We start from the raw sequence: 17,134 nt of genomic DNA, 5'->3' as shown, positions 1-17,134 counted from the left end.
CCAGACTCTACTTGCTCATTTGGGCCTCCCGTGGTGAGAAACCCCAGACTTTTGTGGACTTTAAGAACAGCTCTCTCCAGACTCCAGACAGAGCGCAGAAGGAAATGGCGACCTGGGGCTGGGGCAGTCAGTGAACCTTTAGGGAAAAGAATTAGGCACATGAACAACCAGTGAAAGCATGTACTATGACCCCCTGAACGATCTGAAATGACCTTCAGATGACCTCCAAGGTGTAAAAGCATCACTCTGTTTCTTCAATCCTCAACCTTGCCCTGCTTTCCGGAGCCTTTTGATACGTTATGATTCCTACAAGACTCAGGAATATTTACCAGCAAGGGGGAGACATGAGGAAATAAGCCAGGTAATTGTTGGAATGGGCTTTGTTCTGTGGAAGTTAAAATGCTGGGGCAAGAATCTCTCTCTCTCTCTCTCTCTCTCTCTCTCCTCTCTTCTCCTCTCCTCTCCTCCCCCCACCCCTTTCTCGACCACCCCCACCTTTTTTGGTTCTCCTCCCCTCCCTTCTCTGGAGTCCCAGTTCCCCCCCACCCCGGACACCTGGCGGGAGGAGAACCTTACAGGTTGTCAATGAAACATGGAATTATTTCCTTTGATGGCTTAGATAATAGTAGGAGCCAAAGCAATGAGTGAGGTCGGCTGAGACCAATGCAGTCCTGCCCGGGACTGGAGAGCCAATCACAAGAGCAGGAGGCGGGGCGTCGGCGCCAGCAGATAATTGCTAAGTGCCTCGCTAGCACAGTTGGTCCGAGCTGCTGAAAGGTCTGGTCGCAGAGGCAGGAACGCAGCATCCTCAGCGTGCTCCATCCCGGCTGCATCCTCCTGCGCTCGGCCGGCAGCGAGCCTCCGGACGAGAGCCCCTCTGCTTCTCGGAGAAGGTACCTTTATCTGTGTCCCGGGAGAGGGGGCTGCTTCCGCTGTGTTTTCGCTCAGGCTTGCAGTTAGCACAGGTGGAGGGATTGCAGAGAGAAGAGAAAAGTTTAAGGGGAAGAAAGGTGACGAAGGTGGAGACCCACTGTCTTTTGTTGGGAGGAAAACAAGCCTACAATTCGGAAAAAACTTCTGCGCCCGTCAAGAGCTAGGTTTGTTTACTACTCTTAATTGGCTGCGCTCAGGTCCATCAAATGGTTCTGGTTTGGGGCCAGGGGACCTGCATGGTTAGGGTGTCGACTCAGGTTTGCTGGGTGACTGAGGCTGGACCCCAGATCGGCAGCTTCCTGGGCCAGCATGATGCTGTGATCCTATGCACGAGCTGGTTCCAGAAGCAAGCTCGGTTTGATTGGATTTCCTGCCATTGGACAGGTCTGTCCTGTCCGCTGTACCTTGACCTGCCTTTGCCCAAACTACTGTGACCTTCAACTCCAGTCCTTCCGCAAACTTTTCTCATCTTCTCCTGGGCTACTTTTGCCTACTTTCTCTCCATCTGTCTTCGTTTGGTGAAAAGAGAAATTTCGTAGGGTGTAGGAGCCTGTCCCGTTTGACCCCGGGAACGTCAGTCTGCGCATCACCCCCAACTTGGTGAGAAATAGAACCCTTGCCATTGACAAAGAAATGACTTCATTGATCAGCTCCTGAACACTCGGGAAGACTTTCTTGATTTGGTATATATACCCCCAAACACAGTGGGGATGGAGCTGAATTTTTTCTCAGGGTGCTTTACACTCCTATGAGAGAAAGGAAGTCTCTGAGGTCCCACAGCTCTGGAAGTGAGGCTGCTGGGAAGGGGGGCTCTGGGGGCTAGTTCTGTCTAGATGCGCAGGTGCGCTTGTGGCAGAAAGATGGTGCTGGAGTCCCTGCTCACACTGCTTCTGGTAACCGCTCTTCAAGTAGAAATGCTCGCCATGGCCCATGGTTGGTTCTTGAATATGCCACACCATGGGACTCCAAGGGCCTCACTTTCACTGAGACCCACTTTGGATACTGGGGATATCTCCTTTCTGTTGACTTTTGCCGCAGGGGAGCACTAGGTAAGTGGACGTTGGGGAAGTGGTGTCCCCAGCACCGGTGAAGGTGATGTCCTTGGCCTTGGACTCCCTGCTTTCACATGCAGGTAGCTCCTGGTGCCCATCGCTACAAGGCACGCCATGGTGTGTCATACCTGCAATGTCGTCCGTGCCCAGGTGATGTGACAAGTCCCTGGGTTTTCAGGGGATGCAGGGTCCAGGTGAATTCCTTCCCTTTGCTTTCTGTTCCAGACTTGAAAGAGTCCTGACAAGGGTGTTCTGGGAAGGGTTCGCAACAGTGCCGCATCCATGTGACACCTTTCCCACTGCCTCAGAGGTGTGACAGCCTGGATTCTTCTTCTCCACAAATCATTTCCACTTTCAGTTCCTATGTTCTTCACTACCACGCACAACAGGTTCCCCTTCACTTCCGTTAGGCAACTGTTTTGGATGGGAATTGTCATTATGGAATTGTCATTATGGAAGTTCTAGTCCCGATGGTGGGAGAAATAGTTGCCTAGCTTTGTGCGGTTACAGCTGGTCAGGGGGCCTGACCTCTTTTGTGCATGGGTTGTCTGGAAGTTGCAAAGCAAATTCCAGGCTCTGCATAGCATGACTCCTGGTATCCAAGGTCCCTGGGGGGAACTGAACTTTTCTAGGTGGTTGGGGGGGCAGTTCTAAAGGATATTTTTTTTCTCTGTGATGTAAGGCACATGACCCCAAAAAGGCCATGGGGTCAGTACCTAGCATTGAGAAAGTGACCTGAATGGGTACACCCTGTTTGGTTTTGTTCTCTTTCTCATGAACATAGGAATAAATTCAGCAAGCTTTTGAGTTGGAGGGGTGTCCTGGTTTCTGACCCAGGAGCAGAACTCAGGGTCCCCTTTCCATTTCTGCCTGTCTGTGATCTGTTGGTGTCTATCATGATGGAGAGCATTCAAGCAAGGCATTTTAAAACAGCTCCTTGTGGTGACTCATGCACTGAGGAAAAGGCTGGGTGGGGGAGGGAGCTGAGGGAGCTTTGAAAAGTACAAGTGGGACACGCTGGAGCACTTGCTTTCTCTCCCTCCTCCTCCTCATTCCTCTTCCTTGTATTTCCTCATTTGGAACAGAGATCGTTAAAATAACAACTTAAGCTAAAAAAGAAAAAAACGAGTATAGAGCTGGAGAGTAATTGACAAAACTCCAACCACCCTCATTGGGGCTTTACCTTGCACAGTGTGGGCACAAACCCCAGGACCCTGAACCTCTGCCATGGAGAATGTAATCGTGGTCTGTGGCTCATGAACTCCTGTGAGGCTGGGTGCTTGCGTGTGTGTGAACGAACTGATGGATGCTCTGGGAATGAAATTTGTTGGTTGTCGTTTTATCGAAGTGAACATGATCGCTTTAGCTGGGCACCTGGATGGGCACCATGCATCCATGTAGTGTTTTTCTTTTTGCCCACTTGGCCAGCCAGGGCTTCTGTCCTGAGCTGCTGTGATGTGGAGGGTAGACATCTTTCTGCTGTGCTAAGCCCAGTGTGATTGATTGCCCTGGCAAATAAGAGACTTTGTCTACCCCCCTGGACCTCAGTGCCCACCATCCTTCCTGTCATCCCTCTCCATGATAAACATGTCAATAAGTAATCTCTTTGCCAACCTGCTTCGATCTCCTCATTTTGTGCAGATTTTGCTGTTAAAGAAAATCATGCCCAGAAATAAGAGTGAAAACATATTAAAATTTCTATCAGAGAAGTGTCTTTTTTCCCCATCTTTTAAAATTTAATTCTGTGGTTTGGGGGAAATCAAATAAGCACGTTTATTGGGTTAGGCGTTTTTGGCAAATGCCGTCATGATGTCTTCCTTCTCTTAGCGGGTGTATGAATTCCCCAGCTATTCTTTGGGAGGGTGTGTCTGCAGGTTTGAAGCAGTCTGGAACATCCTTGAAAGTCAACAAGATTAAGTCGAAATGTGCCACTGTTTATTCAAAGTGGCAAAAGGCTGTTTTGAAATCTAAGATCAGTATTCTCCATGTTCGAGTGTCCTCCAGTCTTCAATTAGGAAAATTTCAGAGCCAAAATTATGAGTAAATAGCTCTTCCAAAGCATTATTCTGTACACCTAGTCTCCACCCTTCATCCCAGCTGGGGACTCAGTTCACCTGAAGCAAGCAAGTACCTTACTCCTTTTGATAGGTAGGTATATTTCTCTGTCTTTCTTCCATTCTGGTTTTCCCCGCTGTCTTGAGACACCCTAGGAGAGATTTCCTCATAGACACTCTGCTCACATCAGCTCAGAAAGAGCTAACCAGAGGCCCCCGGAATGCTGGATTAGCCATCAGAGAGTGCCCCATGGAATTGATGAGGTAAACCTTTCACCAAGTTCAGTTTTAACTCACACCTCAGCAGAGGTCCGGGTGGCGTGCTGCTGGTTCTGTGAGGCAGACAGGGCAGAGGCCTCTGGGCAAAGATGATGCCTACCAGGTGTAGGAATCCTGCTGCTCTTCTATCCTGAGAATCACTCCCCAAGTCCCCTCCCACAGCCTCCACGGGGTCCAGCTGGGGACTGACCTTGCAAACATTAGCGCACAGTACAGTCTGCCTGCCATTCTCCCTGTTTCTTTGTTCTCTTTTAATCAGAACCTATCAGTAATTAGAAAAGATCAGATTTACTCCCTACATTAAGTTAACAGTGGAACTTACGGAGGTGTTGAAGTCTTTCTCTCATATCCCACAAATATACCCCACTACCACCCAGCTACACTCACTTCCAGTGGTTGCTTATTAACCCCAAACCCAAAGACGTTTGTAGCAGAAATTCAGGCATCTGCTGGCAGGACAAGAAGGACAGAATTGAAGAGATGCAAACTGAGAGCTGGTGGCTCTTTGCTTGTCAGCTGAGACACTGCTGTGACCCCTCAGGGAGTCGTAATATTTGGGGTTTTAGCTGTGTATAGTGGCATATGACTATAATCCCAGTACTTGGAAGGTAGAGGCAGGATAATGGGGGAGGGGGGGTTTAAGGCAGGCTTAGGCCATATAAGGAGATCCTACCTGCCGCCCCCCCCCCAATCAAAAATGAAAAAACAAAAAGGAGTATTGGGTCTGGCACTTGAACCCTGGGGTTTGATCTTGGACATAGCACTCATTTACTCTTTTGGCTTTTAGTTTCCTCTTGGGTAAAAAGATTGGACTGTGTTCTTCTTCTAGGTCCCTTTCTGCAGTGACCTTCTCTTTTGATCTTGCCAGGGAGTGTACCTCCTGCTGTGGAGGCCACAGCTCTGCGGCCTCCTGTGCTGCCATGGTGACTGGTCATACTTCCAGAGCTAGAATCTGCGAAGATAGGTCAGGAGGCACAGTGGACGGTAGGCCAGAAGGGGGAAAAAAAACAAACCAGGCTGAGGGGTGATGTCATAACTGATTCTGGTTTAGGAGGGGATGTTATATGGAGGATGGCGACCAGCTGTTCTCCATCTCCAGTAAGGATAAGGATTGAACGAGAGAAAATAGACAGAAATTGTAGCAGATGGACTTAGATTAGGTATGAGGAAGAATTTTCCATCAGCAAGAATTTTTTTTTTTAAAGGGAAGGTTGTGAGCCTCCAAGATAATCTTTAAGACAAGGAGAAGCTGGAGGTGTTAGCTGGAGTTGGGGCTGGAGGTAAAGGGCAGGATTCCTTGAGCCTCAGGCTGGCTCTCTCTCTCTCTCTCTCTCTCTCTCTCTCTCTCTCTCTCTCTCTCTCTCTCTCTCTCTCTCTCTCTCTCCAGGAGAAAACCTACAGTCATTTCTCCCAAACCATACCCTTAGCTTCGGGGGCTAGAAGTTCCTGAGGCGAGTGAGGAATACGGTGAACCTGGGGAGCCCCTTGGGTAGAATCCCTTCCATCTGCCCTGAGCTGGCTGCCACCTTGACGGGACTGTCTGCCCATTGCCTAGAGATAGTCTGCACTGGTCTTTCCTTGCAGACCTGGCACATGATCTCAGAGAGGTGAAAGCATTTGGTGGCATCACCTCGGGAATCAGTGACAGAACTGGTCCCAGAATTAAGCACCCCTTCCCGTCTTCAGAATCAGGGTTATCGTCTTCGTAGCTCATTTCCTTTTCTTTCCTGAACGGAACAGACTATTTGATTTACTTGGCTCCTAATATCTGTTTACCTGAAAGGCCAAGATTGACATCTGTGACTGAGCCTTGCTCATTGATAGTTCATTATACCTGCAGCTGGTACCATGTTCTCTCCACAGCACCCATTGCCCATACTGTGTGACTTTTCCACAGTACTCATTGTCCACACTGTGTGCCTTTCCACAGCACCCATTGCCCACACTGTGTGCCTTTCCCACAGCACCCATTGTCCACACTGTGTGCCTTTCCCACAGCACCCATTGTCCACACTGTGTGACTTTCCACAGCACCCATTGCCCACACTGTGTGACTTTCCACAGCACCCATTGCCCACACTGCACTTGACTACACTTTCTGCAGTTTACCGGGCACACTGTTCCGTCTCCAGGCGCAGGTTGGGAGGAGGCTGCTCTGCCATCTCTGGGACCCTGCAGTGTTGCTGCTGGGTCACAGGGCAGCATTTCTGTCAGAACCCAGAACAAAAAGAAGAGAACAGATAGGGAGGGAAGGAGCATCAAGAAGAGAGATGGGCAAATCATGGGAGACACCGAGTCTGAATCTTGCAATGGTTAGTGATTATAGCTATCCATTCACCTTCTTCACAGAGATAGTGGAATAAAAGGGCCCATGACAGAGGTCACACCATGAATACAATACTTCACCCATTACCTTCTGAACAGGCAGAACAAATAGCGGGATGTGTGGAGCATTAATAGAAGGTGGAGAGCAGCCCACAGGAGCTTCCCCCCAGGGTCCAAAGTCTGGCTGTCTGTGAGCTTGGGGGAAGAGCCTCACACTTCTGACCATGAGGCCGCGGCGGGGAAGGTCTTCCCTTCATGGTCTTTGAGTGAGCAAGAACTGAGCACCACAAAAGAAGTCCTCAGACTCAGGAAGCAGGGCAGGATGTCTGCCCGAGGGATGGCTTAGATGGGAAATTTTAAGGAACCAAAGGAAGAAAGGGTCTTGCAGACATCACATGGGGCTGGTCAGGCAGGTTCCCCGCCCCCCAGAGTGTAAGATGGGCTGCCAGGGCAGAGCGCTCTGGAAGAGACAGAGAAAAGAGGTGGAGGGATCAGAGTCTGTTTGCAAAGGGAGAGTGAAGTAACCACACCTAGGGGAGAACTTTTGAGGAATCCATTAGATATGCAAGCCCTCAGAGTGATTCCTCGTGTCTTTGTCCTTCAGGGTGACCTTCACCTGCACTCACCCTTTCCTCCTCGGTTTTGATGCTGTGGACTGTACCTGAAATAAGTGTGTTAAGTAGAGTAGAGCTATGTCTTGGATGTGAGGCTCAGCCTGGCTTATTGGTGGCGGGAGTGGGGAGCAGTGATTCATAAGGAAGTCTTTTTAAGAAACAGGTGATTAAGACTAGGGAAAAAGTAATTTACCACTAGGCCGCCTATGAGAGAGGGATGGGCAGAGGGGAAGCCATGTTTGCACAGCTCAAAAGCATGGGATAGCACAACATGCCTGAAATACTTGGGTGCCGTTATATCTGAATCTATGAGGTGCGTTTGTCGGGGCGAGAATAGGAGGTCGTGTTCTGGGTGCTTGCCAGGTAGGAAGGGTCCAGTTGGCCAGGTGAGGGGCAAGAAATGACACAGTGTCATTTGGAGCTAGGAATAATAGCGAGGAGTAATAGCCAAGTGGAGAAGATGAGGTTTGGGGCGGGGCTTAAGAACGGAAGACCCAGCCTTGGACTGGTGAAACGTGATGGGAGCCTGAAGAAAGACAGACGGTGGCAGCAGAGAAGGCCAGCAAGATGGCTCACTGAAGACACTTCCAGCTCCGCTCTGGGAAAACTCCCAGGGCCAAGGTGACTTCTGCATTTCTTCTTCAATGCCTCACAACTGAATTCCAGGAAGGATGCGAGTTATTAGTGCAGGGCATTTTGCCTGCATGGAGCTGAGCTCCTGGGGAAAGCAGCCCACTCTGCAAGGCCTGGGGACTGCCTGAGGCCTGCCGGAGGCCTTGTGTGGCTGGAGGGATGGAGTTTGATCCCCAGAGCCCACACAGAGGGGAGTACCAACTTCACACGGTGACAGCCTGACTTCCACTTGCTTGCCATGACATGTGTTCCCCACAACAATACTGCTGCTGCTAGATCTGCTGGCTTTGTGAGTCACAGCAGATCAGGGAAAAAGGAAAGCCGCATCCCAAGGAGGACCAGCTGGCACGTAATAAAGAAGATGACACTGTGACGTAAGAGAGACAAGATCAGCCATTGCTACTGAAATAGGGTAAGAGGAAGTGGGTCAAGGGGCTGGAGAGATGGCTCAGCAGTTAAGAGCACTGACTGCTCTTCCAGAGGATTGGGGTTTGAATCCCAGCACCCATAAGGCAGCTCACAACTATCTGTAATTCCAGTTCTAGGGGATCCAATGCCCTCTGCTGGCCCCTGTGGGCACTGCACAGACATATATGCAGGCAAAACACTCACATGCACAAAATAAATACAACTCAAACAGAAAACGATTTCAAACTACAGGGAGACAATATAAGTGAGGTGTTATAGTTCATGCTTTAATGGAAAGGTTTGTTAAGACACAGGTGCAGAATCATCAAAGGACATGTGAACTATTTTTCTGCAGAATATTAGAAGAAGAAACTGTTCTGTCGATAGAAAAGTGGGCGAAGATTTCTGTACAGATATTTCAAAAACATATAGAAAAGAAATAAGTGGCTGGAGGATGCACTCGCCTTGTAGTTAATATGCAAAATTAAAACCAAGATATTGTTAGCTGCCTAATAGATTAGCAAAAATGAAAAATGTCAGTGCCCTACCCAGGGTTGTAGAGAACAATAGACATTTATATACTTCACTGGTGGGAAGATAATTTGAAAATATGAGACAGGTCTCAAAAACTGCCCTTTAAACCGGCAAGCAGATCTTCTCCAAGGAATTAACCCTAAAGAAATGAACAGAGATGTGCAAAGTAGTTCTAATCAGGAAGTGTCCTTTCAGCATGATTCATGCTAACAAAACATTGTGTGGGGGATTAATTAAATCTAATATGGGTCATCTATAAAGTGGAAATCAAAGAAGCTATTAAAACTACATTGAATAATATATAAGGATGCAGAAAGTGCTAATAATACATCTATTAAGTAAAGACTGAAAAGTAAATAGAGTGTAATTGCAATTAAAGTGAAATGGAATATCATAACATGGAAATGAATAAATTTATTTATTTATTTTTTTATTTTTTGAGTTTTTTCAAATTTCAAACAGGAGAAATATTATTCTGCAAATTAGAAACAATGTTCTTTCTTCCTATTGAAAATTGATTTTGCTTTCAGACAATATATTCTGATCAGGTTCTCCACCATCCCCAGCTCCTCCTAGATTAACCCACTCACCCATTCACACTGCCCCTCCCCCCATTAGAAAACAGCCAGGTATCCAAAAAGTAAAAATAAAAACAAACCAACCAACCAGAATGGGGCAACACAAACAGAAAAACCAGAGCCAAAGAAAAAGTACAAGAAACACATGCAGATGCACAGTCACATGCATTCACATACTCTGAAATTCTAAAGAAACACAAAATCAGAAACTATTATGTATAAGTAAAAAATAAGTAAAGTTAAAAAAACACCCTGACGTATATTATGAGATAAAGAACCTCTAAAAATATCATTGAGTTCTTTTTGTGTTGGCCATCTACTGCTCGGCATGGGGCTTACCTAGCCTTAAGAGTGGTCTGTTTCCCCAGTGAGACTCCATCGGAGAAAACGAATTTTTCGTTTACAAGTGGTTACCAATTGGAGATAGCTTCTGGGTTAGGGATGGGGACGTGTGTCCACTTCTCTAAGCATTGGGACCCCATCTGGGGCAGATCCGTGCAGGCCCGGTGCATGCTGCCTTAGTCTCTGAGAGTTCATATGTGCATGAGACCTGCTGTGTTTAGAAGGCCTTGTTTCCTTGGCGTTCTCCATCTCCTCTGGCTCTTACACTCTTTCTGTCTCCTCTTCCACAGAGAAACAATGCTCTTTTAAGTCAGTCCTTCCAACTATAGATATTCAGGCAGTGACTATACATGTAACAGTACTGTAGGCTCCATGCTCATTTCATAAGATGGGCACGTGTCCTCAGTGCATTTGGAAAGGTGATGATAAGTGAGTACAGCCCTGAAATCCAGCAGGCACTTCTCTGTGAAGAGCTCAACTTCTGCTCCTCTGCACAGGCAACAGGCATTTCGGGTGGCCGGGCCGTGTGACCTCTTGCCATGTCACTCTGTCATAGTGATGAGACCTGTCTTAGGATTTGGAGTAGTATGTTTCCATATATCACAAGTAGAGACGTTAAGGCCCAGCGAGGCTTGTGACTTAATCCAGGTAGTAAACCTCCTGAGTGGCATTGGTAGACACAAGCCCCAGGCTCTGTGGTGCTAGATGCCATGGTCTTTGCAGAATAGCTGATTTGTCGAGCTCTGTGTGCTTCTGAAGGCTGGCTGATTTCCATGGGACAGTGTGGAGCCGCCTTGCCCTTCTTTTTAGTTGAGAGCAAATCTACGTGCCGACAGCTGTTCTACTCTGAGCCGGGGCCGTGGGTGCTGAGCCAGAGGCGACCCCACTGGCTGCATCCCGTCCGAGAGAATCCTTTGTTCTTGTTTGCCAGAATGTGCACACTTCCCACTGTGATCTCCTCTGCTGCATAAACTCTGGGCAGCCAAGTCAGCTTGCTTGGGGTAGAAGACACAGCTGGCCGGCTCCCTGATGTGTGTTGGGCCACACGAGGGCCCTGGGCTACCCTTCTCACAGCACGGCCAGTGGTGGCTCTCATGGGCATAACCTTGGGGCTTTGGCAGCCTTAATTGGGGGAAAAAAGTGGGCAGGCTTGTGGCAAGCAGGGCTGGTTGAGGAGCTGTGTGTACATAATTTGCTGCTCTATTTATTTTAATAAGAGCCCAGATTTATACGGTATTTTGTATCTGGAAGCTTCAGATGTGGGTGAGGTGTTCTCCCCATTTTGCAGGGAAGGAAATCAATAGGCAATGGATATGGAATTGTGAGGGCAGCTGAATTCTGCCTGTCAATTGCACCTGGCTTATCAGCAGCAAGGATTTCCCATGGACCTGTATGTCCTTGGTAAAGGAGGGATGTGAATTAGCATCCTGTGTAGCCCTTGTGGCTCCTTGGGGGAGCCAATAGCAGAATACATCGCATGGGTGCCAGGGAGCCTTCACCTGAGTCCTGCAACATGAGGCTGAGTACAGGTGCTGAGAAATACAATGATCAGTGAGGGAAACAGTGGTCTCCGAAGGCCCCACGAAGACAAAACATCTTGGACACGGAGCTTTGAAGGATATGACTCATTTGGATGGTGGAAGGGGCCTTCTCCAAGGACTATATGTCTGGAGTCAAGAGCTAGCAAGGAACATCTCTGAGTGCCGAGGGGCTGGGGGCTGCATTGAGGTGATGTTAAGACATGTTGCAGGCACCCTTGTTATGACGGGACTTGCCCTCTTAGGACGTCTTTGCGTTCAGTAGATTGGGACAATGTGGCAATGAGGGGCATAAAGGGAGGGAGACCGCAGTGGGCTGGGATCTAAGGGCTGTCATTTTCTTCTGCTGTGTTCTTGATTTTGTCCCTGTGGAAAAGGGATTGTCCTGTAGGGTTCCAGGAAGACAGAAGGGAGAGTTGAGACTGTGGCCTCTCTCTCAACCCTTCTGTTGGGAGCTCAGGGCTTTCAAACTTATTAGCTGATAAGAAAAAGGAACACTTTAAAATTGGGGGCCGAGTTGGGAGTAAGCTAGTCAGCCCCAGAGGCTAGGTGCGATAACTCCACACGGGAAAGAAAGACAGAGAGCCGAGGATGGCCCCTTGCTTTATATTTATAAACGTTTGGCGAGAGCACCTTATTTTTCAGGGGGAGAAAACAGACTTGGACTGTAGCTGAAGTGTACTGAGGGAGCATTGCTCGAAGTGTCAGACCGGTGCCTACCTTGTGTTCCCTCGCTGGCTGTGCTGTCCCAGGTAGCTGCTCCTGTTTGGCCCGGATTCCAAGTGACTAACATTGAATGGGAAAGAGCTGGTTTTACATTTCTCTGTCTGCCTCACAGAAGCCCCTCCCTCTTCCCCACGGCCTTACTGGTCCAGCAGGCTCTGCAGAAGGATTCTGCCTGCACGGGCATTGTATCACTGGAGCTTGTTTGATTCAGTCCATTCCCTGGGGCAGGTGACCAAGGAAGATGGCTGGCTTGGGCGTGTGAGCTCTCCGATACCAATTCTGCTCTTGGAGTCTCCCAGGCTGCGAACAGTTTGTTTCTCTTTCATACATATCCTCCCACTTTTCTTAATATGGAATAAAAGTTTTGGACATTTTTGCTATTCACTCTTGTTCCCTGTTCCAAATACAGAGAATGGACAAAATTCCCTAAGTAGTGAGACTACAGCAGAGGATGAGGCTGCCCTGGGTTCTATCCTTTCGGCACTTCAATTCTAGGTGGGGAGATAGGTGGCTAGACCACAGGTAAATATGACTGAGGGCTAGTGTCTGCATGGAGAAAGATAAAGCCAGCCAGGGGAGTAGGGAACACCTTTGGGGAGGAAGTATTCTGAAGAGCTTTTCCTACAGTAACCCTTCTCAGAGGCCTGAAACAGTGGAGCTGGCCCTTGTGGATATTGGAGGGACTAGCAGTCCATTCCAGGGAGGTTTTCAAAGCTGGAGACACGGGGGTGTCAGCAGTCGCTGCAAGGCCAGAGGCCAGGCTCAGCCTCCTCAAACTCTGTAGAGCTGTGAGCAGAGCAATGTGTCTGGTCTACGATGTCAAAGCATCTTTGGCTGTCACCCTGAGAGTGTGCTGTAGCGGGCCATGGGTAGGCAGAGGGCATCCAGGAGAGCAGGGCTCCTGATTAACAGCAGTGGGGCATTATTGGCAGGGGTCAAGTTCTATTTACAGTTTGAAGAGGGAGCAGGCAGGATGTGCTGACGAGCTGAACTTGAGGTTTGAGAGAGAACATTCAAGGCTGTGTGTAAGGGTTTGGAATAAAGTGGAATGGTCTATGTAAGGAGCAGATGGGGAGGGGGGCTGCCGGGGGAAGTGAGGATGAGTGGAGGGAAAGAGGAAAGGTTGTGCAGTATAGAGTGGCAGGGAGCGATGACGGGGATGGAGGACGGTGGGGGTGTTGGCCTGTGAGATGGGAGCGGGGAGTGGGGCGGGGCAGGAGGTGAGGATGGGGATTTGTTGGTCGAAGGACAGAAAGAAAGATGGAGGGTCCTTGAGGAGGCAGAGAGTGAGGATGAGAAGTGAGGATGGTGTGGGTTGCAGGATGAAGGGGGGGGGGGCGGGATAGGGCAGGCAATGAGGCCGAGGCCGTGGAAGGGTAGGAGGTGAGGGCCGGGGTGCTGACGGGGCAGAGAATGGGGATTTTGTTGTAGGATGTATGAGACATCCAATCGGAATGTCCACTGCAAAGGTGGATTGTGGGTCTGGAACCCAGAGGAAAGATTTAGACTAGAAAAGGACTTCAGGGTCATCAGTAGCCTTTTAAGGTCATGGAGCCAGATTAGTTCACTCTGAGGAGTCTGGGTACAGAGGCGGTGAAGACGGAGTTTTGAGAATGGCAGTATTTATAGATCGGGAAGAGTAGCTGGCAAACTTCCTAAAGTGCCAGACAGTAAATACTTAAGGCTTTGCAGGCCGTATTGTGTTTCCTGCCACTGTTTAACTTGACTCTCGTAGGACAAAAACAGCCGCGGACAGCTATAAATGAGTGAGCGAGGCTGGGTTACAGCAGCAGAACCCCACTGCAAATCCGTCTGACCCGTGGGCCAGGAGTCTCTGACCTTGGGTGTAAGACACTGAGGATTATCCTGGAAACAGGAAGGAGAGGAAGTAGCAGCGAGAAAGAGAGGACACTGCCTTAGGAACTCAAGGTAGAGGCTCTTTCTAAGAAAGGAGAGCCGCTCAGGGTCAGACATTGTTGCTCTAAAGAGCGGGCTGAGAGCTGAGCGGCGCTCAGTGGAGACTGATGAGCGTACCGGATGAGGGTACTTTGGATGGAGTGGGTTCAAGGAAAATAAATACCTCTATGGTAGAGTGTTGCCCTCAAGAGGTGCCAAGAGATGAAATGGTAACCCACAGGGCTGTGTGGAGGTCAAAGCCAGCATGTCAGCTTCCAAAATGGAAAACCTAAGAGGCCCTGTGCAAGCAGGTGAAAACGCTGTAGGGGCCGGAGGCCAGATCCTGAGGTAGAGTAGGGTTGGGGAGGGCAGGCCTCTTCATACACTGATTGGAAGGTAGGAGAAGCTGTCTGTTGGGTGGGGGCGCTTTCGGGTGCTTCATTTTCTCAGATTTGCAGAAAGTAGGATGGAGACTCTGTGTAGCTGTGCGCCTTTCCTGGATCTTGCTCAATAGACCAGGCTGGCCTCAAACTCACAGAGATCCGCCTGGCTCTGCCTCCCGAGTGCTGGGATTAAAGGCGTGCGCCGCCGCCGCCCGGCAGAATGGAGACTCTTGCAGGAAGAGGTGAAGGTGCTGGCCGTGGTAGGCCTTGGAGACGGAGGCTCCCCACACGGTGGGAGAGGGCTGCACAGTGATGGAGGGTTGTTTCGACTCTCCAAAGTTAAATGGTGTGTGTGTGTGTGTGTGTGTGTGTGTGTGTGTGTGTGTGTGTGTGTGTATGCATGTGTGTTCACTATCACTTGAACTTTTCACTACAAAGGATGCCTTGTAAATTCTGAAGAGTGATGGCGGAATTAATGAGGCTGAGATGAGCCTCTTCAGGAACTCTTGTAGCGTCCGGTAGGCTCAGGGCTGCCTATTGAGGGAGCTTTTGTATAAATGCATTTAAAGAAATAAAGTTGCCTCCCTCAAGTTAACATCAGCCCACCTCAGAAATCATAGGAGGAGCCACTTTGGAGAGGAAGTGGGGCTTGGGGAAGGAAAGCGACGTGGGTTTGGTACTAGAGTCACCTAAGATCAGGTACCCAGCGGACAGCTGGTCCAGGACTTTGTGATGGAAGTGCTGGGCTGAGATGAGGGATGGCTTTGGGAACCTGCGGAAGAGTGCCAGCCAGCTAGTGTAGGTTGTCCCATGAGTACTGCCCAAGGGAAGGGTGGCCATGTACAGAGCTGGGCATGGACATGAGGTGGGCTCTGCCTGAGTCAGTTTTTCTGCAGAGGACCTCTTCTTTGGATTACAAAGGATAGAACATGCTGCATTTGATATGCATCATCGAGGTCACTGCCCAAGTGACAGAGGCGATGAGTTTGAAGTTTATAACGGACCAAGGTGGAAGGTTGTGCATCTCCCCTCCAGATCTTATGCCAGGAGTGTCTTTCTCAGTTAAAGCTCAGAATAACCCAACTCAGATTAACCCCAGGTTAACCCCCAGTAACTCCACACACCTGATTCAGAGTCCATATGGCTCTTTCCCAAACCCAGTTAAAAATTTCCTTTAGGTTTATTTAATTTTTATATGTATGACTGTTTGGCCTGCCTGCATGCATAGGCCCTATGTGCATACAGTGCCCTGGGAAGTCAGAAGAGCCGTCTTTCCAGCCACCAAACCCATTTCACCAGCTTTCAAGTGCCAGGTTTGGGTCTGAGAGTTTTGTGGCAGGGAATGGCTGGAGTGTCAGATGTGAAGTACTTGGCCTTAAGTACCCAGGGTCTATGGCAAGCTACTAAAGGGTACTAGATAGCTCCCAGGATGGGGCGGGATAGTGGACTGGGGTCATGGATTCCACATATCTCCGCTGTGCAGAGCCTTGAATGGTGAGCGAAGAAGGCCAAAATGCCCGTTTTTCCAATTCAAAGCTCAGCTACATCCTCCCAACTATTGCTGGCCGGTTGTGTGTTTTGGAAGCAGGGTACCCTAGGGGACCAGAGTGGCACTGCCAATTGTGTGGCACCTTTAAAACGGGAACCTGTGAGCCCTTCAGCTGTGACGGCCACAATGCGGAAAGTAACGGGGACCAAATTCCCTGCAATGCTTGGGGCAGCAGGAACATAGATTTCTCATAGCAATCAAAGGATTTCTGGGAAAATTCTGCCCATCTCCCCAACTTGTGCTGAATAAGGCAGATGATTGGCTGTGAGATGCAGAGGGATCTGCGGAGCTTGCGTCGGGATGCTCTGCATCGCAGTGGACCTCTCCTGCAGCACACATCGGTGAGCGTGTGTGGGATTGAGGGGTAGTGACACATCCCCACCCCTGGCCTGTGGCTGGTTAACAGCCAGTGCCTGGCTGTGTGTGGCTCGACCAGAGGTGCCGCCTTTGGGTCTCTTCTCCTTGGAGATGCTTGTGTCCTGTGGACTGGGGAAACGTGGGGTATTCCCTCAAGCCTCTGAGGGGAGGAAATGATGGACAGTAGCTGGATGGGGATGCACTCACTATCAAGCTGTCAGGAAGCTTCCTGATAGGGGTTGCTCCCATCCCCATGTAAAGAGAATACACGATTTCTCACTCTACCTCCTTCCGGAAAGGATCAATGTACCTGTGAGATGTGCTCCTTGCAAAAGCTGTCTTTTCAAAGTAGCTTGCGTTTCTGGACCTCACAGAACTGCTCCGCAGGCTTTGACTTAACTGATATTTTCCCATGGAAGCTGTCAAAACTTCAGGATGCTCATCTTCACAGGAGGGGATAGCCAAGGCTGTTTAAAATTCTTCCCATGTTTAGAGAAGACACACTGCTGCGTAATGCTTGTGCAGGGATGCATAGTGGTTTGGAAGAGAGTCAGGAGATGTGGAAATCTTCTTACAGAGTGGCCTCAAAGCATCCAAAATACAGAGGGTTGTTCTTCTGCATGGAAAACTAGACAAAGCATAGTTGAGAGGAACCCCTGGAAGTACCTAAGGAAAATGCAGTCAGCTCAGTGCCTCAATGGGGTAGATCAGGCTTGGAGGCTGGCTCTGAAGTGGGCCGAATCACATTGTCAAGTCATTCTATTGGCCGCCATTCCTCTGTGAGGTGAGGTTGTGGGGCAGGCTGCTTCACAGGTGGCACTGTGTGGTGGAGAGGGAGGGTAATTCAAGTCGTGTACGATTATCAGTAATAACTCTAATAATAACACTGATGAAGATGCTAATTATAGTGGAAACAGGATGAAACATTGCAAG

The 17,134-nt window shown here is 49.2% G+C and overlaps 1 protein-coding gene across 1 annotated transcript in view; it reads left to right on the top strand.

The window, feature by feature from the left end:
• The first annotated feature begins 753 nt into the window (after positions 1 to 753).
• Positions 754 to 17,134, top strand: part of Zmat4 (zinc finger matrin-type 4) — a 392,976-nt gene continuing 376,595 nt past the window's right edge. Inside the window, exon 1 of the mRNA XM_006982967.4 lies at positions 754 to 893. The gene's annotated coding sequence lies outside the window, so the exon portion shown is untranslated. The remainder of the gene's footprint in view (positions 894 to 17,134) is intronic.

The sequence above is a fragment of the Peromyscus maniculatus genome, chromosome 17 (genome assembly GCF_049852395.1).
Source record: "Peromyscus maniculatus bairdii isolate BWxNUB_F1_BW_parent chromosome 17, HU_Pman_BW_mat_3.1, whole genome shotgun sequence".
NCBI classification, from domain to species: Eukaryota; Metazoa; Chordata; class Mammalia; order Rodentia; family Cricetidae; genus Peromyscus; species Peromyscus maniculatus.
The sequence above is the reverse complement of the archived record's forward strand: the minus strand, read 5'-3'. Positions and strand labels throughout refer to the sequence as shown.